Genomic DNA, 24,462 nt, shown 5'->3' with positions numbered 1-24,462 from the left:
TGTGCTTATTGCTCACTTGTGTGTGTTAGATGGGTTAAAAGCAGAGGAGGAATTTCACTGTGTGCTTAAGTCTGTGCTTGAGTGTACCTGTGACAAATAAAGGCTTTGCTTCTCTTCTCTTTCTCTATCCTGGTCGTCCATCATTTGACATGATGATAATACTTTCACATTTTTTTCTATTACCCTTTATATCAAGGAAAAAAAAAAAGATTGCGTCTTGTGAAATTGATTTTTCATAGGTCTTACCGTAAAATGGTGGCAGTAAAGATATCTTTAGTGGAGAGTAGATTGTCTGGACTCTGGCAGGAATCTGGCAATATCAGAGCCATAATGGTGGGGAAACTCTGATTTTAGCCATTTGTAAAAAAAAAAAAAATGTGCTTAATGCATAATGGATAAATTGGTTATTTTATTTACCGTTATTTCAAAACCAGATTGCTCGACAATGCTCACAGAGAAATACCTAGAATCATCAGAATGGATACGTTCTGCTGTTTGTGATATGTGGGACATTGTGAAGCAATATGGAATTCATGACTTATTCAACCAGGAAGCAAGAGTGTGAAAATGGTTGAGGAAATTCGCAAAGATGTATTACTTGGTTTGATCTGTTGTCATAATGCCATTACTTTGGTATGTCTGAATACTGTACAAACATGACTAGCGTCATGACAAAACTCCAATTTCACTCTTTCTTGTGATATGTGTTTTATATCTATGCAGTGATAAGTTCATGAGTAATTCATATAAGAGTAATGCATGTGGAGATGGACGCAGAGGTGTATGCATGTAAGGTTGTAACTATGATTGATTTAAATTTGATGTAAATTCAAAATTATTTTTCTCACTAATCCTCTGTCACCTAGACCGGCACCTAGCGTCATTGGAAAACTCAAGTCGTGCTGTTTCATGTAGTATGAGTCACCTGCTGCGATGAATACTTCATGAGCAATTCAAACAAGAAGACGGAACGTGAATTTGGACGCAGTTTGCGTCAGTCAGGTTCATTGGATTAAAACAAAGTCATATGCTTTGGGTCATTGTCTATCTGCACTGTGAAGTGCTCTCAAGTGGATTTAGAAGCATTTGACTGAAACAGAACAGATAATATTGGCCGATACACTTAAGAATTGATCCTGCTCCTCTTGTCAGCAGTTACATCATCAATAAAAACAAAGGGCACCAGTTCTTTCCCTTTTCCAAACTCTTCTCTTCTCATGATTTTGGAACAAAGTCGGTCTTTGTGTCATCAATCCCTGGGATACTGTTTCAAAATGGTAAGAGCTTTTATTTGTTTGTTTGTTTTTTAAGATGTTTTCAGCAATCTAGGGTCTTCCTGTTTTTAAGGCTTACCGGTGATTTGCATCTTGTGGTGAACCTCTCTGTATTTCATTGCTGTCAGGTCAAAACCTGCTATGTGACATTTTTCCTTTTTTACAGGAGACGTAAAAAAGTGAATAAAACTCTGAAATAACAAGCTGAGAAGCCAGTAAAAGTTTACTTGTTCTATTATTAGGTTTTCTAATTAGCATAAATGGAAGCACGAGGTCAAAATTGACCAATCAGCATAGAGAACCCAATTTGACTGAAATTGTCACATAGCAGGTTTTGAACTGACAGCGACGATTTACTTTGGTGAAGTCTTTTCTCGACTGCTGACTTTCATACAGATTTGACAACCTCCTGGAGACTGTTCTTCATCTGACCAACTGTTATGAAGGGGTTTTTCTTCACCAGGACTACAGTTGTTTTTGATGGTCTTCCAGGCCTTTGGGTGTTCCTGAGCTCACTAATTCATTTGTTCGGTCTTTTTAAGCATGTACCCAGTAGTTGATTTGGCCATACCTAATATTTTTGCAGTCTGTCTGCTGGGTTTGTTTTAATATTTTAGGCCTAGTGATGGCTTCACGTCACTGGACTTCATATTGAAGAATGTATTGAACTAATAGAGCAATGTCCCTTCAGACTACTTAGAAATATAAAAAAAAAAATCAAAATCCTTTCCGTGCCAGCACCTGGTTTTCCCAGGCAGTCTCCCGTCCCAGTACTAACAGGCCTTTAAGGCGCATTGAGCAGCACTGATCTCCATTTCTATATCCCTTGGCCTCTCGCCTATTACAGTGGTGCTTGAAAGTTTTTGAACCCTTTAGAATGTTCTATATTTCTGCATAAATATGACCTAAAACATCAGATTTTCACACAAGTCCTAAAAGTAGCTAAAGAGAACCCAGTTAAACAAATGAGACAAAAATATTATACTTGGTCATTTATTTATTGAGGAAAATGCTCCAATATTACATATCTGTGAGTGGCAAAAGTATGTGAACCTTTGCTTTCAGTATCTGGTGTGACCCCCTTGTGCAGTAATGCAACTAAATGTTTCCGGTAACTGTTGATCAGTCCTGCACACCAGTTTGAAGGAATTTTAGCCCATTCCCCCATATAGAACAGCTTCAACTCTGGGATGTTGGTGGGTTTCCTCACATGAACTGCTCGCTTCAGGTCCTTCCACAACATTTCGATTGGATTAAGGTCAAGACTTTGACTTGGCCCTTCCAAAACATTAACTTTATTCTTCTTTAACCATTCTTTTGCAGAACGACTTGTGTGCTTAGGGTCATTGTCTTGCTGCATGACCCACCTTCTCTTGAGATTCAGTTTATGGACAGATGTCCTCACGTTTTCCTTTAGAATTCACTGGTATATTTCAGAATTCATTGTTCCATCAACGATGGCAAGTCGTCCTGACCCAGATGCAGCAAAACAGGCCCAAACCATGATACTACCACCACCATGTTTCACAGATGGGATAAGGTTATTATGCTGGAATGCAGTGCTTTCCTTTCTCCAAACATAACGCTTCACATTTAAATGAAAAAGTTCTCTTTTGGTCTCATCCATCCACAAAACATTTTTCCAATAGCCTTCTGGCTTGCCTACGTGATCTTCAGCAAACTACAGATGAACAGCAGTGTTCTTTTTGGAGAGCGGTGGCTTTCTTCTTGCAACCCTGCCATGCACACCATTGTTGTTCAGTATTCTCCTGATGGTGGACTCATGAACATGAACATTAGCCAATGTGAGAGAGGCCTTCAGTTGCTTAGAAGTTACTCTGGGGTCTTTTGTGACCTCTACGATTATTACATGCCTTGCTCTTGGAGTGATCTTTGTTGGTTGACCACTCTTGGGGAGGGTAACAATGGTCTTGAATTTCCTCCATTTGTACACAGTCTGTCTGACTGTGGATTGGTGGAGTCCAAACTCTTTCGAAATGGTTTTGTAACCTTTTTCAGCCTGACGAGCATCAACAATGCTTTTCTGAGGTCTTCAGAAATCTCCTTTATTCGTGCCATGATACACAAACATGTTGTGAAGATCAGACTTGGATAGATCCCTGTTCTTTGAATACAACCCCGATTCCAAAAAAGTTGGGACAAAGTACAAATTGGAAATAAAAAGGAATGCAATAATTTACAAATCTCAAAAACTGATATTGTATTCACAATAGAACATAGACAACATATCAAATGTCGAAAGTGAGACATTTTGAAATTTCATGCCAAATAGTGGCTCATTTGAAATTTCATGACAGCAACACATCTCAAAAAAGTTGGGACAGGGGCAATAAGAGGCTGGAAAAATTAAAGGTACAAAAAAGGAACAGCTGGAGGACCAAATTGCAACTCGTTAGGTCAATTGGCAATAGGTCATTAACATGACTGGGTATAAAAAGAGCATCTTGGAGTGGCAGCGGCTCTCAGAAGTAAAGATGGGAAGAGGATCACCAATCCCCCTAATTCTGCACCGACAAATAGTGGAGCAGTATCCGAAAGGAGTTCAACAGTGTAAAATTGCAAAGAGTTTGAACATATCATCATCTACAGTACATAATATCATCAAAAGATTCAGAGAATCTGGAAGAATCTCTGTGCGTAAGGGTCAAGGCCGGAAAACCATACTGGGTGCCCGTGATCTTTGGACCTTTAGACGGCACTGCATCACATACAGGTATGCTTCTGTATTGGAAATCACAAAATGGGCTCAGGAATATTTCCAGAGAACATTATCTGTGAACACAATTCACCATGCCATCCGTTGTTGCCAGCTAAAACTCTATAGTTCAAAGAAGAAGCTGTATCTAAACATGATCCAGAAGCTCAGACATCTTCTCTGGGACAAGGCTCATTTAAAATGGACTGTGGCAAAGTGGAAAACTGTTCTGTGGTCAGACGAATAAAAATTTGAAGTTCTTTATGGAAATCAGGGACGCCGTGTCATTCGGACTAAAGAGGAGAAGGACGACCCAAGTTGTTATCAGCGCTCAGTTCAGAAGCCTGCATCTCTGATGGTATGGGGTTGCATTAGTGCGTGTGGCATGGGCAGCTTACACATCTGGAAAGACACCATCAATGCTGAAAGGTATATCCAGGTTCTCGAGCAACATATGCTCCCATCCAGATGACGTCTCTTTCAGGGAAGACCTTGCATTTTCCAACATGACTATGCCAAACCACATACTGCATCAATTACAGCATCATGGCTGTGTAGAAGAAGGGTCCGGGTACTGAACTGGCCAGCCTGCAGTCCAGATCTTTCACCCATAGAAAACATTTGGCGCACCATAAAACGGAAGATACGACAGAAAAAGACCTAAGACAGTTGAGCAACTAGAATCCTACATTAGACACGAATGGGTTAACATTCCTATCCCTAAACCTGAGCAACTTGTCTCCTCAGTCCCCAGGCATTTACAGACTGTTGTAAAGAGAAAAGGGGATGTCTCACAGTGGTAAAGATGGCCTTGTCCCAACTTTTTTGAGATGTGTTGTTGTCATGAAATTTAAAATCACCTAATTTTTCTCTTTAAATGATACATTTTCTCAGTTTAAACATTTGATATGTCATCTATGTTCTATTCTGAATAAAATATGGAATTTTGAAACTTCCACATCATTGCATTCCGTTTTTATTTACAATTTGTACTTTGTCCCAACTTTTTTGGAATCAGGGTTGTAAAACAGGGTGCCCACTCACACCTGATTGTCATCCCATTGATTGGAAACACCTGACTCTAATTTCACCTTCAAATTAACTGCTAATCCTAGAGGTTCACATACTTTTGCCACTCACAGATACGTAATATTGGATCATTTTCCTCAATGTAATATAGAAATAAATGACCAAGTATAATACTTTTGTCTCTTTTGTTTAAGTGGGTTCTCTTTATCTACTTTTAGGACTTGTGTGGAAATCTGATGATGTTTTAGGTCATATTTATGTAGAACTATAGAAAATTCTAAAGGGTTCACAAACTTTCAAGCATCACTGTACATAGCTAGGGTTACAGTGGGGGAGGCAGTCCTCTGGTAACCACATGAGTTTGACTCCCTACTTGCATCTGTACATCTGTATTTTGGTTTGACTTGCCAGATGGCAGCAGGTACCATTTTTATTATTGTCTTTGGCATGAACTTGCGATTTCGTGGTTGCGAGTTGGACACGAGTTGGACACACTCCTACTACTACTAATAATAATAATAACAAGTTCAACTTATATAGCGCCTTTCTCACACCCAAGGTCACTTTACAATTTAAAAAAAAAAAGTCCATCAAAAGGGGGTCAGGTTGTAATTCCAATGGTGTAGCTACCCACAGTCCCACCAAAAGGTCCACACTGCCTGCACAGCCGCCACGACGCCACCGGGCAACATTGCTCAGAACATCACACCCTGGATCCACAAACCAAGCACAGAAGCACTGCTGCACAGAGTCCTGGTATGTCCCAAACCACATGCACAGCCATCATGATGCCACTGGGCAACATCGCTCAGAACACCGTACCAAGCACAGAAGCACCGACACACAGAGGACTGGACAACCCAGATGTTAAAAAGAGCAACGAGCTCACTGCAGTCCATAGCGAGGAGCACAGGTATCACCCATGGCAGGTCAAGACCTGAAGGAAACTGATGCCCAAAACTGGGTCTGGAGCTACGCCACAACCGGCAGACAAAACATTCAAGCAAAGAAAAATGTCAAACTATACAAACACAAAAAGGGAAAACAAGGGGGGCGGGGGGGGAGAAAAATAAAAAGCTCAGGTGAGAAGCAGCAGCCAAAATGCACAAAGATTGTCCTGTGCTTCTCCAGGATGCTTATTCACAAAATGCTTGCTGAACATCCTTTTAATACACTTGTAATCTCACAATCAAGTGTCACCTAGAAGATAATGAGTTCGCTGTTGATTCTGGTTTCTCTCAAGGTTTCTTCCCGATGTTGTTTCAGGGAGGTTTCATGGAGGATTGTGGATTATGCTTCTTTGTGAATGTCTGTTGTTCAAGGTGCTACAGTTAGGTCCATATATATTTGGACACTGACACAAATTTTTTTTTTTTACCTGTTTACTGAAACATATTCAAGTTATAGTTATATAATGGGCATGGACATAAAGTCCAGACTTTCAGCTTTCATTTGAGGGTATCCACATTAAAATTGGATGAAGGGTTTAGGAGTTTCAGCTCCTTAACATGTGCCACCCTGTTTTTAAAGGGACCAAAAGTAATTGGACAATTGACTCAAAGGCTTTTTCATGGGCAGGTGTGGGCAAATCCTTTATGGTATTCTCAATTAAGCAGATAAAAGGCCTGGAGTTGATTTGAGGTGTGGTGCTTGCATTTGGAAGATTTTGCTGTGAAGAAAACATGCGGTCAAAGGAGCTCTCCATGCAGGTGAAACAAGCCATCCTTAAGCTGCGAAAACAGAAAAAAACCATCCGAGAAATTGCTACAATATTAGGAGTGGCAAAATCTGCAGTTTGGTACATCCTCAGAAAGAAAGAAAGAACTGGTGAACTCATCAATGCAAAAAGACCTGGACACTCACAGAAGACAACAGTGGTGGATGATCGCAGAATAATTTCCAATGGTGAAGAGAAACCCCTTCACAACAGCCAACCAAGTGAACAACACTCTCCAGGAGGTAGGCGTATCAATATCCAAATCTACCATAAAGAGAAGACTGCATGAAAGTAAATACAGAGGGTTCACTGCATGGTGCAAGCCACTCATAAGCCTCAAGAATAAAAAGGCTAGATTGGACTTTGGTAAAAAAAAATCATAAAAAGCCAGCACAGTTCTGGAAGAACATTCTTTGGACAGATGAAACCAAGATCAACCTCTACCAGAATGATGGAAAGAAAAAAGTATGGCGAAGGCGTGGTACAGCTCATGATCCAAAGCATACCACATCATCTGTAAAACACGGCGGAGGCAGTGTGATGGCTTGGGCATGCATGGCTGCCAGTGGCACTGGGTCACTAGTGTTTATTGATGATGTGACACAGGGCAGAAGCAGCCGGATGAATTCAGAGGTATTCAGAGACATACTGTGTGCTCAAATCCAGCCAAACTGATTGGTCGGCGTTTCATAATACAGATGGGCAATGACCCAAACCATAAAGCCAAAGCAACCCAGGAGTTTATTAAAGCAAAGAAGTGGAATATTCTTGAATGGCCAAGTCAGTCACCTGATCTCAACCCAATTGAGCATGCATTTCACTTGTTAAAGACTAAACTTCAGACAGAAAGCCCCACAAACAAACAGCAACTGAAAACCGCTGCAGTAAAGGCCTGGCAGAGCATTAAAAAGGAGGAAACGCAGCGTCTGGTGATGTCCATGAGTTCAAGACTTCAGGCAGTCATTGCCAACAAAGGGTTTTCAACCGAGTATTAGAAATGAACATTTTATTTACAATTATTTAATTTGTCCAATTACTTTTGAGCCCCTGAAATGAAGGGATTGTGTTTAAAAAAATGCTTTATTTCCTCACATTTTTATGCAATCATTTTGTTCAACCCACTGAATTAAAGCTGAAAGTCTGAACTTCAACTGCAGCTGAATTGTTTTGTTCACAATTCATTGTGTACAGAATCAAAATTAGAAAAATGTTGCCTCTGTCCAAATATTTATGGACCTAACTGTATACAAATAAAATTGAGCTGAAGTAAGTTGTGGTCCCTCTGTTCAATTTGTAGTGGGTTCATTTTCTTGATTGTGTGTATATTTGTTCTAGGTATAATTGTGTTGATACCGAGGAAGCTAGTGGCGAATGGTGTGAGTAAAGAATGATGAGCAAATCCATTACTAATTTGCCCGTAGTATTTTAAGATATGAAAATAAGTTTCACAGAGCAAAAACTGGCCTTGTCCCTTAATGAACCTGATTTTCTGGTTATTTCTGCTCTGTGAACACCATTTCAGTAACGAAAACAACTATTTGCTGCTAATTTAACCAAGAGACAGAGCCACCACAGACAGATTTGTTCTTGACCTTTGTTTGATGGTTAGAGAAAAAAAAAGCTTCATACGTCATTTGTTTCTCGGTCTTTTTATTCTGCTGTGTGTGTGTGTGTGTGTGTGTGTGTAGAGATTTATACCAGAAAATCGTAAGGAATACTACACAGGTATGTGATTCTGTTTTGGAGAGGAAAGGAGGATTAATTTGTAAGTGTGTGTGTGTGTGGATTCATCAGGCTTTGCATTTTTTTTCCCTCTGTGACAGAAAAAGCATGTGCCATCATACTCAGCAGTACTTCTGCTCATGTTCTGTTCCCTCCCCTTACTTACACTCACTCTATCTATCCGTCTCTGTCTCCTCCCTTGGACACGCCTACTTCAAGTCTCTCAGTGCAGGCTGCCTGCTCTCTGTCACACGTCTCTGCCTCTCTGTCTGTCTGTCTCTCCCCTTGGCAAGGACCAAATTTATTCCAGGAGCTGAGGACAAGGCGTTTCTGATGAGCTCTTATCTCTGCCAGTCAGGTTGTATTCATCTGGAGCTCCTGTGCTCTTGTTGTGTGATTGTGTGTTGATTGTGAAGCTGAATGCAGTGCTGGGTCTTTAGTCTGCTTTGGGAAAAGAGTTTGTTGCAAAGACAGCAGGGTTGAGATCCGTGCTGAGGGAGCCCAAGCTTCTGTAGTGGATTACAGCTGCTTTGGTCTTGATAAAGTTTCACACGTTTGGTTGAGATTACTGATTGTGTCATTGAAAAATAACACAGCTCTGTAACATTTCACATTTGGTTTTCTTCTCTCATTTCCTTCATTCTCTTGCTTTCTCAGAAAGGACAAGTGTTATGAATTGAAAGAGCTTGGTGTAGTTGCATTATTAGGAAAGAGAAGTGAAAATATCTCTTAATGCAGTTCAGGAACTGTTGCTTCATCTGAGGCATTTTTGGTGCTAAAATTATTAATCATGATTAATAAATGTTTTGTCAGTCAGGAAAAAATTGGCTGAAATGTATCGCACCTTAAATTTGACACAAAAATAGGCTTTTCATTTAAAGTGTAAACTCAAGTCAAAATATAAAACTGCTTCATCACATTTAAGTGTTAAACAGCACACTTTTTATTTATTTATTTAGATAACCTCTAAATAATTGAATAAATGAGCCAACCATAAGCAACAATATCAGCAGTTAAAACATATGAATAGAGAGTTTGTCACTTAATGAACCAATATTGGTTTTTGTCAGTCACGTGTGATTAAACACCAAGGCTCCATTTTGGAGGTAATGTTACAGTAAGCGGTACAGTGAAAGTAGCTGCAAAGAACTTTTGTACTCTTTGGTAGCGGTGAAAGCAGTAAAACTGGAGAATCAGAAGCAAAATGAGAGGATATCATACCAAGACAAACTTGGCAAAGATGCCAGGGACCGTTATTTGGATAAATTATCATTTATGACCATAAAAATTTGGAGTACTGACCCGACATTGCTGCCTCCAACCTCATACTTGGATATTACCAACTATCTTGTGATACTTGTGAACAGTTCCAAAACTATAAATCCCTTGAAGCCCACGGATATTTCACCAATATCCGTGTTTATATTTCAACCGAGAGACATCACAGTCCTAACAGCAAAGGAAACCTGGTGGTAATCAAGGAAAACTGAGCTTAGCATAGCAGCCTTTACTTGCATTCAATTTTCCTCCCATTAAAGCAAAATATTAAATATATTCCACAACATAGAATATGAGAGAGGCAAGACATTTTTATAGTCTTTCTGCTGTCCTACCTGGGTGTCTGCTGTTTATTAGCGTGACTAATCTAAAACCATGTTTGGATATAACGTTAACATTAGCTACTTTAGCAGATACAAAGATAACTGGGTGTCAGGGAAAATTTTTTTTCCTGACCTTAACTTGAAAAATCTGAAAGTCAGTCTACCTTTAGTTTTGCATCCCACCTTTCAATCATTGTGAAATGTCAGCTGATGAAGCTTGGCTTAATGGTTAAACCGGCTCCAGTCCAATCTTTACTTTCTACTATATTAATCGTGTTTGACCCCACGGGTCTCAGTACTGCTCTGAAACATCACAGAAATCACATTGTTGAAATCACATTGTTCTGTGCTGAGATTTGGATAATGTTTTATTGTGTTGACTGGTGTTTTAAAAAAAAATGTTCTCTTTTTTGTGTATAGTGTTATTACTGTATTTCCATTTGAACAGTGCTCCTCTCTGTTTGTTTGGGCGTCGAGTCAGTGGCAGGTTCACTACTACTGCAATGCGAATGTTGCTGCTGAAGCTGACGTTCTGTCTGCTTTGATGATCACATGGCGTCTGTTATGTCAACTCCATAAATTTGCAAACCCTGAGATATAGTTATTGTGTGCGTCCTGCAAATATTCTTAAGTTATTTGGTGTTCTGAATGTATGATACTGGGTTTCTATAGGCCTAAAATATAGGTATAACAAGCTTCTGTATGCATGAGGTCACAGACCCCCAGGATTGACTGATGTAGCAGTGATTGATAGTGGAGAGAGAGTATGCTAACCCTCCCTTCCTGATGGCCAGTTTTGCTCTCTTGGACTCCCGTTGGTTACAGTCACAGGATTATAAAATAGTCAAGTTTATTTTTATAGCGCTTTTAACAATAGACATTGTTGCAAAGCAGCTTTACAGAATTTTAATGACTTTAAACATGAGCTAATTTTATCCCTAATGAACAAGCCTGTGGTGATGGTGGCAAGGAAAAACTCCCTCAGATGACATGATGAAGAAACCTCGAGAGGAACCAGACTCAAAAGGGTATATCGTCATTTAGGTGATAACATGATTATAACATTAACAGTTTTAACATGAAGTCTGTTTTGTTGGTTATAAACTGTTCATTGATGGAAACTTGAATGCAAAACTGTTCATGACAACTGCAGTCCTTAAGTTAGCAAGTCCACTGTTGTCCTCAGCCACAAAAGCATTACTGTAAGTGTCCAGAGCATCTTCCAAGTGTGACTTTCAACTGTCCATATGGAGCCGTCCTCCACAGGAGCAATAAGATGAGACTTCAGCCAGATGTAGGGCATCAGGATGGATCAGGCAGGTCTGAGGAGCAGAAGAGGTCAGAGACACACAGGTTGTTACGTATGCCCAATGTCATCTGATGAGTAAGAACAGTATACATTTTGCGCTGAGTGCAAGCAAGGACGTAAGCAAAACTTACTATGACAGCATAACTGAGAGCCAGAAGGTAACACAGGCATGAGGGTGCCCTGGGACATAAAGCAGCTAGCCACTATACCGTCAACAAACTTGAGTGAGCGGGGGACTGACAACATCCATACATCCCAGTTTACCATCAATTCACTCTGTGCCTGAGGACCCTCCAGAGCTACTCCTTTACCTCAAACACTATTAACAAAAGCCTTGACTAAACAGATATGTTTTCAGCCTAGACTTCAACGCTGAGACTGTGTCTAATTTCCAAACACTACTTGGAAGGCTATCTCATCTCATTATCTCTAGCTGCTTTATCCTGTTCTACAGGGTCGCAGGCAAGCTGGAGCCTATCCCAGTTGACTACGGGCGAAAGGCGGGGTACACCCTGGACAAGTCGCCAGGTCATCACAGGGCTACTTGGAAGGCTATTCCAGTAATAAAATAGCACAAGGTTTACTTCTTAGTAACTTTTTAAAAAATCTAAGTGAAATAAAAGCTAAAAAAAACCATTACATTTGTATATTAAGTCACTTTTCTGTGAAGTTCAGATTGACTTTTTTTTTTTTCCTGCTGCTTAAGGGAGCTGATGCACAGATTTATGGCTAATAGGATACGTTGCCTTCCAAAAAAAAAAGAACATTCTGGAGGCAGTTTGAAGATGGGAAACGAGAGTTTGATAAGTTTTGAATGGTCCTTGCGCCTTGCTGTTATGTTAGACATCCTCCTGAGACAGCATTTTCCCCAAATTGAACGCAGCCCATGTTTCATGGTGGTGTGCCATACATCAATGTAGTGCCATCAATGCAGTTCCATCCATCCATCCGTCCATCTGGACTATACTATAGCGCTTGCTACTTGATCAGAATCCCGGTACCTATTTGGACCACACACAACAGCTGAGGTGATCTGGTTGAGAGTAGAACATTTTGTTGTTTTGAGGATTAAGTATCTCTCAGCTATGTGGAAACCAAGCAAAATTAAGTGCAGCAGTATGCAGTCATATAACTCTTCTGCGAGCACAAAACACCGTCACCATTTATTTGGGAACAAATAAAGACATTCTCCAGGCTCAACTACTATCTTTTACATTCAATGTAAAGACATGACACTACTTCACATAGCCAAAAATACGTATCCAACAACATGCTGATTTTTTTTGCGAAGACGTGCTCCATGATCATGCACTCCTCCATTTTCCTTAGTGTGTATTAGTTTACTCAGCTAGTGATTACTACGTTACATTAGCGACCATGTTTCACCCAGTCAGTTAGGTTTCTATGCAAATACAACATGGGACTGGGCAGCACATGGTAGCTTTCACCTGCCTGGTGGGTTAGCAAGTGAATTTATCAATTTGTCCGCCACTGCACAAGAAGCTGTTAAATGGCTGGTAAATGAGAGAATCTCTCATGTTTGCTGATGTGCTGCAAGAAAGGTCTGTGATTGGTTGCTTTCACTGTCAGTCAAATGCTGTGTGGAATTGGGCTGTGCATCACGAGGAAAAGTACACAATCCTCGAGTGAAAGCTAGATTCCTAGGTTGTGAAATAAAGGGTGTTGATCCAGAGCCTGTTGAGGGAAAACTGCAGGGCATCACACTTATTCACACTTGGGAGTTTTTGTAATGAGTGTGTGGGAATAGGACTGGAGAACCTACCAGAACCCAAATATGTGGGGAACATGCACGACTTCACACACAGTAATCAGAGCTCAGGATCGAACCCCAGACCCTACAGCTGTCCGAGAGCATCGTTACCTGCTGCATCACCATGCTGTCTGCATGTGTGTGGGGGGATGTTTATTAGCTGTGTGTGTTCTCACATTAAACTCTGTGCAAAGGTACAGTGTTCATGCTTTTACAACATTTCTGAGGTAAGCATGCAAATTGAACACAGGTTCCTCTAAACAGTCTGGTGCACACAGACACGCATGCATGAGCAACATCTGCACATACAGCACGTGCATTTGTGTTTGCTCCCCACAACGAGGTCAGCGTTGATAATTTGCTTCATAAACTGGAAAACAGGTCTCATCTATACCCCTAAAATTGTACTTCTGTTTCTCCGCTTCTGTTTAGATTGCCTGTTTGTGAGATGCAGAGAGCTATTTGCATCTAAAATATTTTTCTCCCGTTTAAGAAAAAAATGCTTATTTCCTGGGTTGACTTTAACAAACATGCTGAGATGTCAAGTGACACCCAAAACCAGGAAATGAGTATTCTCACTTTTGGGGGGGAATGATAACCACAAAACTGTAGATGAATTTAAGTGTTCAGAATGCACAGTATCAAAGTGAATGCCTTAATCAAGGTGATACAAATCACGATACTGAAATAAATTGGGGGGAGGGGGGCAAAAGGCTTCAGAAAGACTGAAGCTGCTTCTTTTCCCCCCCTCGCCACTGCCTCGTTTCTCTCGCAGGACCTTGACCCATTAAAGCTCACACCTTACGTGTGTATGTGTGTGTTTTAACAGACCTCATGCTATTTAGCCAAGTGAGTTGTTTTTTTTCTGAAGCTTTTGTGCCTCACTTGCTTTAGAAAGTGTGATTACAGTGCTATGAACTATTAATGTCACTCTGCTTTTGTAATGCAGGTTTTTTTTTTTTAAAGCTTGATGGAAAAATCTAAAAAGAGCCAAGAATGGCTTTTAAACTTGCATCAGCAGTCGAGAACCGATCTCACAACCTCATCAAAAAGCAAGCAACTGTTTTCATACAAGTTCAGGAACCGTAAGATTGCAGGAATAAACTGAAGACCCCCCCACCCCTGTGTCTCACTCTGCCTCTCTCTCTGTTTCTGTCTCTGTGTCTGTATCTCTCTCTGTCTGTATCTGTATCTCTCTCTGTCTCTCTCTCTCTCTGTATCTGTCTGTAACTCTGTATCTCCCTGTCTGTATGTCTCTCTCTCTCTCTCTCTCTCTCTCTCTCTCTCTCTCTCTCTCTCTCGTGACCTCTGACCTGTTTCCCAAAATGTACTGGGTGGGAAAATTGGGGTTGCTTTGGTGTGTGTGTGTGTGTGTGTGTGTGTGTGTGTGTGCGCACGCGCGTCTCTGTCTCTGGGTAGTGACCATAGAATGTTTGGTTCTTGTAACTGGTAACCCTGTGAGCTGTCATAATACTTCATGAGCAGATCAATTTGAACTTGTTTTTGAAATTTTCTTGATCCATTTAAAAAGAAAATTCCAGCTTTTTACACAGTACATTAAAAGAGGCAAATAAATTCCATGTCTCGACTCCGTAAACATTTATTTTGTGAACATTGTCTAACTACGTCAATATTAGGCTCTCGTTTTAATTTCTGATGGAGCTTTTTATTCCTTGACCTTCTGTACACAAAGCACATTAGGTCCAATTTGACGTTATTTACAGTAACTTGTTTTTGAAGTATTGAGGTTTGGATTAAACCCATTTGATTTATGTGAAAAGCTAAACAGGATAATAGCAGTAGGGTCACAAACTTGAGAGTGACTTTGACTTTAACACTGCTGGTTTGTGATTTCACCATCTCATTCATTATCTCTAGCCGCTTTATCCTTCTACAGGGTCGCAGGCAAGCTGGAGCCTATCCCAGCTGACTACGGGCGAAAGGCGGGGTACACCCTGGACAAGTCGCCAGGTCATCACAGGGCTGACACATAGACACAGACAACCATTCACACTCACATTCACACCTACGGTCAATTTAGAGTCACCAGTTAACCTAACCTGCATGTCTTTGGACTGTGGGGGAAACCGGAGCACCCGGAGGAAACCCACGCGGACACGGGGAGAACATGCAAACTCCGCCAGAAAGGCCCTCGCCGGCCCCGGGGCTCGAACCCAGGACCTTCTTGCTGTGAGGCGACAGCGCTAACCACTACACCACCGTGCCGCCCGTGATTTCACCAATGTAACAAAATAAAAATCACAGAGCTCCTGGATATGCTTCATGAAGTCTGGTAGTTTTGTACCTTAATGCAAGTAAAGAAGTTGATACAAGTAAACTTTTGCCAAATATTTATTAGATTTTATAAAATATAATTTTTTTCTATTTCCAGCACCCCTATTTATACGACTAAAGAAAGACTTTGAGCGCAGGATTCAATGAGAACTCGAGCTGTAAAGTGTGCTGAGCTGTTAATTGTGATGTATGTTGAATATACTTGCAGTATATACATTTATAACCCTGATTCCAAAAAAGTTGGGATACTGTCTAAAACACAAACAAAAACAATGCAATGATCTGCAAATCCTTTTCAACCTACAGTACCAGTCAAAAGTTTGAACACTCCTGCTCATTCATATTTTTTTTTCTGTATTTTGACTATTTTGTACATTGTAGGTACAATACTGAAAACATCAAAATGATGAAATAACACATGGAATGTATATGAAATTGTGGTTAAAAAACAAACAAACAAGAAAGTTTCACCTTTTAGATTTACACTTTTCCACTTTGAGCCAGCTCATCTCGGATGAGCTCAAGTCCAGAGAATTTGGCAGCTGGAAGTCGTTGATGTATTTTGATGTTATTCTGGATTGTAGATGGAGAAGCACATCCCATCCTTTCTTGTGAATGACTGAGCCTTTGGAGGATTCCTCTTTCATACCCAATCATGATCACCTATTTCACCCAATATGTTACCACTTGTTACCTGTTTATCTGTTACCTGTTTACCTGTGCAGTGGTTTTTGTGCATTCCACAACTTTCCCAGCCTTTTGTTGCCCCTGTCCCAGCTTTTTATGCCTCCACCACCGTAAGGTGCAGGAGGCATTATGTTTTTGGGTTGTCCGTGCGTGCGTCCGTCCCGAAACCTTGTGAACGCGATATCTCAAAGGCTAATGAAAGGAATTTCGCCAAACTTTCACCATTTGTGTGCGTTGGGACAAACATGAACTGATTAGATTTTGAGATCAAATGGTCTAAGGTCAAGGTCACTGTGAGGTCAAATGTCTGTCCGCGTGTGTTTGTCCCGAAACCTTTTGAATGCGATATCTCAAAGGCTAATGAAAGGAATTTCACCAAACTTTCACCATTTGTGCACTTTGGGACAAACATGAACTGATTAGATTTTGAGATCAAAAGGTCCAAGGTCAAGGTCACTGTGAGGTCAAATGTCTGTCCGAGAACCTTGTGAACACAATATCTCCAAGGCAGATGAAAGGAATTTCCTAATACCTAATACAAGTACTTTCACCAGGTCAAGATTACTGTTGCCCCTTTTCCACCAAAGCAGTTCCAGGGCTGGTTCGGGGCCAGTGCTTAGTTTGGAACCGGGTTTTCTGTTTCCACTGACAAAGAACTGGCTCTGGGGCCAGAAAAACTGGTTCCAGGCTAGCACCAAAACTCTGCTGGGCCAGAGGAAAGAACCGCTTACGTCAGCGGGGGGGGCGGAGTTGTTAAGACCAACAACAATAACAAGACCATGAAAGATTGCCATTTTTAAGCGACGAGAAGCAGCAGCTGTACAAACGCTAAGTCATCCATTATTATTATTGTTGTTGTTGTTGTTGCTGCTGCTTCCGTGTTGTTTTTGCCTCGATGTTCCCGCCAAGCTTTATGCAAACGTAGCGACGTAACTGACGTATACAACGACGTAACTGACATATACAGTGACATAATGACGTGGCTTCCCTTAGCACCGCGAACTATGGAAAAGCAAACTGGTTCTCAGCTGGCTCGCAAGTTGAACGAGTTGTGAACCAGCACCAGCACTGGCCCCGAACCAGCCCTGGAACTGATTTGGTGGAAAAGGGGTATGTGAGGTCAAATGTCCATCCCCAAATCACAACTTAATAAGGCGTGTGGTCTACCAGGCGGAGGCATCCCCATCGACGCCGTTGGTGTCGAGTTCTATCTAGTTATTATTTGCTATTTGATCTCAAAAGCATTAAGAAGGCAAGGAATTGCACGAATTACTTTTTGATGAAGCACACCTGTTAATTGAAAAGCATTCCAGGTGACTACCTCATGAAGCTGGATAAGATAATGCTAATAGTGTTCAAAGAGTCATCAAGGTTACCTGGATACATTGAAGAATCTAAAATATGAAAAAAAAAATTGATAATTTTTTTTAAATTAAAAAATGTTAATGAAGTACAAATATAATTCCATATATGGTTGATATGTTATTTCATATTTTGATGTCTTCAGTAGAACGGCACGGTTGTGTAGTGGTTAGCACTGTCACCTCACAGCAAAATGGTTCTGGGTTTGAGCCCAGTGGCCGACGGGGGCCTTTCTGTGTGGAGTTTGCATGTTCTCCCCGTGTCTGTGTGGGTTTCCTCTGGGTGCTCCGGTTTCCCCCATAGTCCAAAGACATGCAGGTTAGGTTAATTGGTGGCTCTAAATTGACCATAGGTGTGAAATGTGTGAATGATTGTTTGCCTCTAAGGCCAAGTTTACATTAGACCGTATCTGTCTCGTTTTCTTCGCGGATGCACTGTCCGTTTACATTAAACCGCCTGGAAACGCCGGGAAATGGGAATCCGCCAGGGTCCATGTATTCAATCTAGATCGTGTCTGATCCGATGCTGTGTAAACATTGAGATACGCGGATACGCTGAGCTGAGCTCTAGCTGGCGTCGTCATTGGACAACGTCACTGTGACATCCACCTTCCTGATTCGCTGGCGTTGGTCATGTGACGCGACTGCTGAAAAATGGCGCGGACTTCCGCCTTGTATCACCTTTCATTAAAGAGTATAAAAGTATGAAAATACTGCAAATACTGATGCAAATACTGCCCATTGTGTAGTTATGATTGTCTTTAGGCTTGCCATCCTTCCACTTGCAAGTGGTAAGTGATGTGCGCTGGGATCACACACACAGCGGCTCAGTCCCGAATCACAGCTTGTTCACTTCACTCGCGTGCTCTGTGAGCTGCGCAAGGCTGGAGTGCGCACCCTCCAGAGGGCACTCGCTGTTCAGGGCGGAGTGATTTGGAGCGCAGGATGCCTGCGGAGCCGAGCGTATCCGTGTATTGGTGTTGCTGTGTGCACGCAAATCGTGTATTGGTGTTGCTGTGTGCACACTAATCGTTTTAAAAACGTTAATCTGATGATCCGCTGATACGGTCTAATGTAAACATGGGCTAAATGTCAGCCCTGCGATGATCTGGTGACTTGTCCAGGGTGTACCCCACCTCTCATCCATAGTCAGCTGGGCTAGGCTCCAGCTTGACTGCGATCCTGTACAGGATAAGCGGTTACGGATAATGGATGGATGTCTACAGTATTGTTTTGCAATGTAGAAAAGTCAAAATACAGAAAAAACATATGAATGAGCAGGGGTGTACAAACTTTTGATTTGTACTTAACATTTTTTTCCCATCATTTATTCGCTGAAGGCAAAGTAAATATTGGTGAATAATATTCAAGAAAAAGTCAAGGTTATTATTCACTGAGCCTGAGGTGGATAATTGTTTTAGTATAAATACACAGGTGATTATTTTAAAAAATGTCTCATCTCACCTCATCTCATTTTCTTCCGCTTATCCGGGGCCGGGTCGCGGAGGCAGCAGTCTGAGCATGGAAGCCCAAACTTCCCTCTCCCCAGACACCTCGGCCAGCTCCTCGGGAAGAACACCGAGGCATTCCCAGGCCAGCCGAGAGACATAGTCCCTCCAGCATGTCCTGGGTCTTCCCCGGGGCCTCCTCCCAGGTGGACATGCCTGGAAAACCTCCCCAGGGAGGTGTCCAGGAGGCATCCGAAAGAGATGCCCGAGCCACCTCAGCTGATTCCTCTCGATGTGGAGGAGCAGCGGCTCTACTCCGAGCTCCTCCCGAGTGACTGTGCTTCTCACCCTATCTCTAAGGGAGCGCCCAGCCACCCTGCGAAGGAAACTCATTTCAGCCGCTTGTATCCGCGATCTTGTTCTTTCAGTCATTACCCAAAACTCATGACCATAGGTGAGAGTCGGAACGTAGATTGACCGGTAAATCGAGAGCTTCGCCTTTTGGCTCAGCTCCTTTACCACAACGGACTGGTAAAGCGACTGCATCACTGCGGAGGCTGCACCAATCCTCCTGTCGATCTCACGTTCCATCCTTCCCTCACTTGTGAACAAGATTCCGAGATACTTAAACTCCTCCACTTGAGGCAGGACTTCTCCACCAACCTGGAGAGGGCAAGCCACTCTTTTCCGGTTGAGAACCATGGCCTCGGACTTGGAGGTGCTGATTCTCATCCCAGCTGCTTCACACTCGACTGCAAACCACCCCAGTGCATGCTGAAGGTCCTGGTTTGAAGAAGCCAACAGGACAACATCATCCACAAAAAGCAGAGATGAAATCCTGTGGTTCCCAAACCGGATTCCTTCTGGACCCTGGCTGCACCTAGAAATTCTGTCCATAAAAAAATTATGAACAGAACCGGTGACAAAGGGTAGCCTTGCCGGAGTCCAACATGCACTGGGAACAGGTCTGACTTACTGCCAGCAATGTGAACCAGACTCCTGCTCCATTCGTACAGGGACTGGACAGCCCTTAGCAAAGAGTCCCGAACCCCATACTCCCGAAGCACCCCCCACAGAATACCACGAGGGACACGGTCGAATGCCTTCTCCAGATCCACAAAGCAGATGTGGACTGGTTGGGCAAACTCCCATGAACCCTTGAGCACCCTATGAAGGGTATAGAGCTGGTCCAGTGTTCCATGACCAGGACGAAAACCGCATTGTTCCTCCTGGATCCGAGGTTCGACTATTGGCCGAATTCTCCTCTCCAGTACCCTGGAGTAAACCTTCCTGGGGAGGCTGAGAAGTGTGATTCCCATATAATTGGAGCACACTCTCCGGTCCCCTTTCTTAAAAAGAGGGACCACCACCCCAGTCTGCCACTCCAGAGGCACTGTCCCCAACCGCCATGCAATGTTGCAGAGGCGTGTCAGCCAAGACAGCCCCACAACATCCAGAGATTTGAGATACTCAGGGCGGATTTCATCCAACCCCGGTGCCTTGCCACCGAGGAGCTTGCAAACCACCTCAGTGACTTCGGCTTGTGTAATGGACGAGTCCACCTCTGAGTCATCAGCCTCCGCTTTCTCAGTGGAAGATGTGATGTTGGAATTGAGGAGATCCTCGAAGTATTCCTTCCACTGCCCAACAATGTCCCCAGTCGAGGTCAACAGCTCCCCACCCGCACTGTAAACAGTGTTGGCAGAGTACTGCTTCCCCCTCCTGAGGCACTGGACGGTTTGCCAGAATTTCCTCGAGGCCGACCGATAGTCCTCCTCCATGGCCTCACCGAACTCCTCCCGGTTCCGAGTTTTTGCCTCCGCAACTGCCCGAGCTGTGGCATGCCTGGCCTGCCGATACCCGTCAGCTGCCTCAGGAGTCCTGGAGGCCAACATGGCCTGATAGGACTCCTCCTTCAGCTTGACTGCATCCCTTACTTCCGGTGTCCACCACCGGGTTCGGGGATTGCTGCCACGACAGGCACCGGAGACCTTGCGGCCACAGCTTCGAACAGCCACGTCGACAGTGGAGGCAGAGAACATGGTCCACTCAGACTCGATGTCCCCTGCCTCCCTAGGAAGCTGGGAGAAGCTCTCCCGGAGGTGAGAGTTAAAGACCTCCCCAACAGGGTGCTTGGCCAGACGTTCCCAGCAGACCCTCACCATACGTTTGGGCCTGCCAGGTCTGTCTGGCTTCCTCCTCCACCAGCGGATCCAACACACCACCAGGTGGTGATCAGTTGACAGCTCAGCTCCTCTCTTCACCCGAGTGTCCAAGACATAGGGCCGGAGATCAGATGAAATGACAACAAAGTCGATCATTGACCTCCGACCTACGTAAGCTGTCCTGGTGCTACGTGCACTTATGGACACCCCTATGCTTGAACATGGTGTTTGAACAAACCGTGACTAGCACAGAAGTCCAATAACAAAGCACCACTCGGTTTTAGATCGGGGAGGCCGTTCCTCCCAATCACGCCCCTCCAGGTGTCACTGTCTTTGCCCACATGAGCGTTAAAGTCCCCCAGTAGCACAATGGAGTCCCCAGTCTGAGCACCTCTCAGTACCTCTCCCAGGGACTCCAAGAAGGCTGGATACTCTATACTGCTATTCAGCCCGTAGGCACAAACAACAGCAAGAGCCCTCTCCCTGACCCAAAGGCGCAGAGAGGCGACCCTCTCGTTCACTGGGGTAAACTCCAACACATGGCGGCTGAGCTGGGGAGCTATAAGCAAGCCCACACCAGCCCGCCGCCGCTCACCATGGGTGACTCCAGAGAAGTGGAGAGTCCAGCCCCTCTCGAGGAGCTGGGTTCCGGAGCCCAAGCTGTGCGTGGAGGTGAGCCCGGCTATCTCTAGCTGGTACCTCTCAACCTCCCACACAAGCTCAGGCTCTTTCCCCCTCAGTGAAGTGACATTCCATGTCCCAACAGCTAGCCACTGTGTTCGGGGATCAGGTCGTCGAGGCCCCTGCCTTCGACTGCCGCCCAATCCACACTGCACCGGCCCCCTACAGCTACCTCTGTGGGTGGTGAACCCACAGGAGGTTGGGCCCACGTCACCGCTTCGGGCTTAGCCCGGCCGGGCCCCGTGGGCAAAGGCCCGGCCACCAGGCGACACAAAAAATGTACTAAAAAAAATGTATAAAATTTTTTTTCTAACTTCAAAAGCAACCATGCAAATTAATGAGAGACTTATAGACTTGTCACTTATCTATGCTGACTCACATAAAATACTTTGTTTTGAAATGGTAACATAAATCACAATCCTACCTTATCTTGGAATAGTGTTCGACCAAAGCAAGCATCTTTAGTGCTTTTAGGAACAGCATTTTCTTTCATAATTTGGAATTCTTCCTCACTTACCATGATGAAGCGATTGGCCACCGTTTTGCCGAGTTGCTTGAGGTGATTGGTCAAGAGATTTGGAGTATTTTTCGGTAGTCAGTGTGCGCAATTTCCTATAATCACCTTCGCATTTTTATACTAACACCTGTTAGTGTATATACTGTAGTTTCACAGTTTCTGTTAGGTTTTTCTTTTCCCTACAAACATCCTGTTCTACTTTTAGAGCCACTTATAGGTGTTAATCGATTGAATAGAGAGTAATGTGTTTAAAAACCATATCCTTGGGTTATTGTCCTCGAAAGGCTCTCACACATGAATTTGAGCTTGATGTTGCTGTTGTAAGAGAATCAGAGAGAATTGAAACAGGGGTGACTTGTGATCAGAACCTCCTTTAAGTCTCTCTCTCTCCCCCCAGCCCTGCATTTTCTCTTTCCAGCATCCCTCTCTCTGTGTCCTCTGCTTTGTTTAGACAGTGAAATGATAGCTGAGCTATAAAATGTATTCTCTCTTTATTTTAGTAACCTTGCTTTGAGATCGTGCACACACTCGTACTGTTACCTTTACTCCACATTCTCTGTTACTGTCTGTGTGGTGATAAAGTGGGACATTGTTTTATTACTGATGAACTTTGTTAAACATCCTCACTGCACATACGTCCTCTGTTTTTCTTCATTATTAATAACTGTTCATTTTTCAGAGCTTGTCGTTCTTTATTTATAGTTAAAGGATGCAGTGGTGGCGCTGGAAGATAAACTCATTTTAATTCTACAATATTGAAATGATGCATGTTAAAAACAGTGAAAGGTAAAATAAGGGTTGTGGTCATCGTTTGTAGCTTTTGCTCTCATTAACTTCAAAAGAATGTAAGAGAATGACATGCTAGAATGTTTATATAAGCATAGTTTTAGTAAATAAAAAAATAAATTGTTGGCAGAATACTGTGTATAAGGAATAAAACACTTCAGATGTGCTGTTACTGGGAAATAATCACCTCTGGGGTGGTAGTAGTCACGCTGCTTTACATTAAGCGACATCACACAAACTTGTCAGTGATTATTTTCCTATTACAGCACAGCTCATTGTTTTATTCCTTACCTATTCATTTACACATCTTTGAATGTAGTGCATAGTAACTCATAAATACAGTGGTGCTTGAAAATTTGTGAACCCTTTAGAATTTTCTATAATTCTGCATAAATATGACCTAAAACATCATCAGATTTTCACACAAGTCCTAAAAGTAGATGAAGAGAACCCAGTTAAACAAATGAGACAAAAATATTATACTTGGTCATTTATTTATTGAGGAAAATGATCCAATATTACATATCTGTGAGTGGTAAAAGTATGTGAACCTTTGCTTTCAGTATCTGGTGTGACCCCCTTGTGCAGCAATAACTGCAATTAAACGTTTCCAGTAACTGTTGATCAGTCCTGCACACCGGCTTGGAGGAATTTTAGCCCATTCCTCTGTACAGAACAGCTTCAACTCTGAGATGTTGGTGGGTTTTCTCACATGAACTGCTCACTTCAGGTCCTTCCACAACATTTCGATTGGATTAAGGTCAGGACATTGACTTGACCATTCCAAAACATTAACTTTATTCTTCCTTAACCGTTCTTTGGTAGAACGACTTGTGTGCTCAGGGTCATTGTCTTGCTGCATGACCCACCTTCTCTTGAGATTCAGTTCATGGACAGATGTCCTGACATTTTCCTTTAGAATTTGCTGATACAATTCAGAATTCATTGTTCCATCAACGATGGCAAGCCGTCCTGGCCCAGATGCAGCAAAACAGGCCCAAACCATGATCAGTAACATCAACTGTGAAATATCTGCACACTCATACCATTATTCTGCGCACACTGTATATATTTGTATTTACTAATTCATCCTTGCAGTATGCTGTCTATACATATATTTACAGTACCCTTCTACATGTACATAGCTTTTTGTTTTTGTCTATGCTTTTTATCTGTTTGTACTAAGAGAGCTAAGTGAAACCGGACTCAAATTCCTTGTGTGCGTTCACACACCTGGCAAATAAAGTTTATTATTATTATTATTATTATTATTATACTACCACCACCATGTTTTACAGATGGGATAAGGTTATTATGCTGGAATGCACTGCTTTCCTTTCTCCAAACATAACGATTCACATTTAAATGAAAAAGTTCTATTTT

At 42.6% G+C, this 24,462-nt stretch overlaps 1 protein-coding gene across 8 annotated transcripts in view; it reads left to right on the top strand.

Annotated features, from left to right (window-relative positions):
• The window catches only part of dgkza (diacylglycerol kinase, zeta a), a 502,369-nt gene that overhangs the window by 255,499 nt on the left and 222,408 nt on the right, over positions 1-24,462 (top strand). For 4 of the 8 annotated variants that reach the window (XM_060911480.1, XM_060911479.1, XM_060911477.1 and 1 more), the window contains exon 1: positions 8,714-8,816. The exons of the other annotated variants lie outside the window; for them this stretch is intronic. The gene's annotated coding sequence lies outside the window, so the exon portion shown is untranslated. Of the gene's footprint in view, positions 1-8,713; positions 8,817-24,462 lie in introns of those variants that run through there. 8 annotated transcript variants of the gene reach the window in all.

This window comes from Neoarius graeffei, chromosome 27 (genome assembly GCF_027579695.1).
Source record: "Neoarius graeffei isolate fNeoGra1 chromosome 27, fNeoGra1.pri, whole genome shotgun sequence".
Taxonomy (NCBI): Eukaryota; Metazoa; Chordata; class Actinopteri; order Siluriformes; family Ariidae; genus Neoarius; species Neoarius graeffei.
Note: the sequence above shows the minus strand (reverse complement) of the source record. Positions and strands in the feature narration are given on the sequence as shown.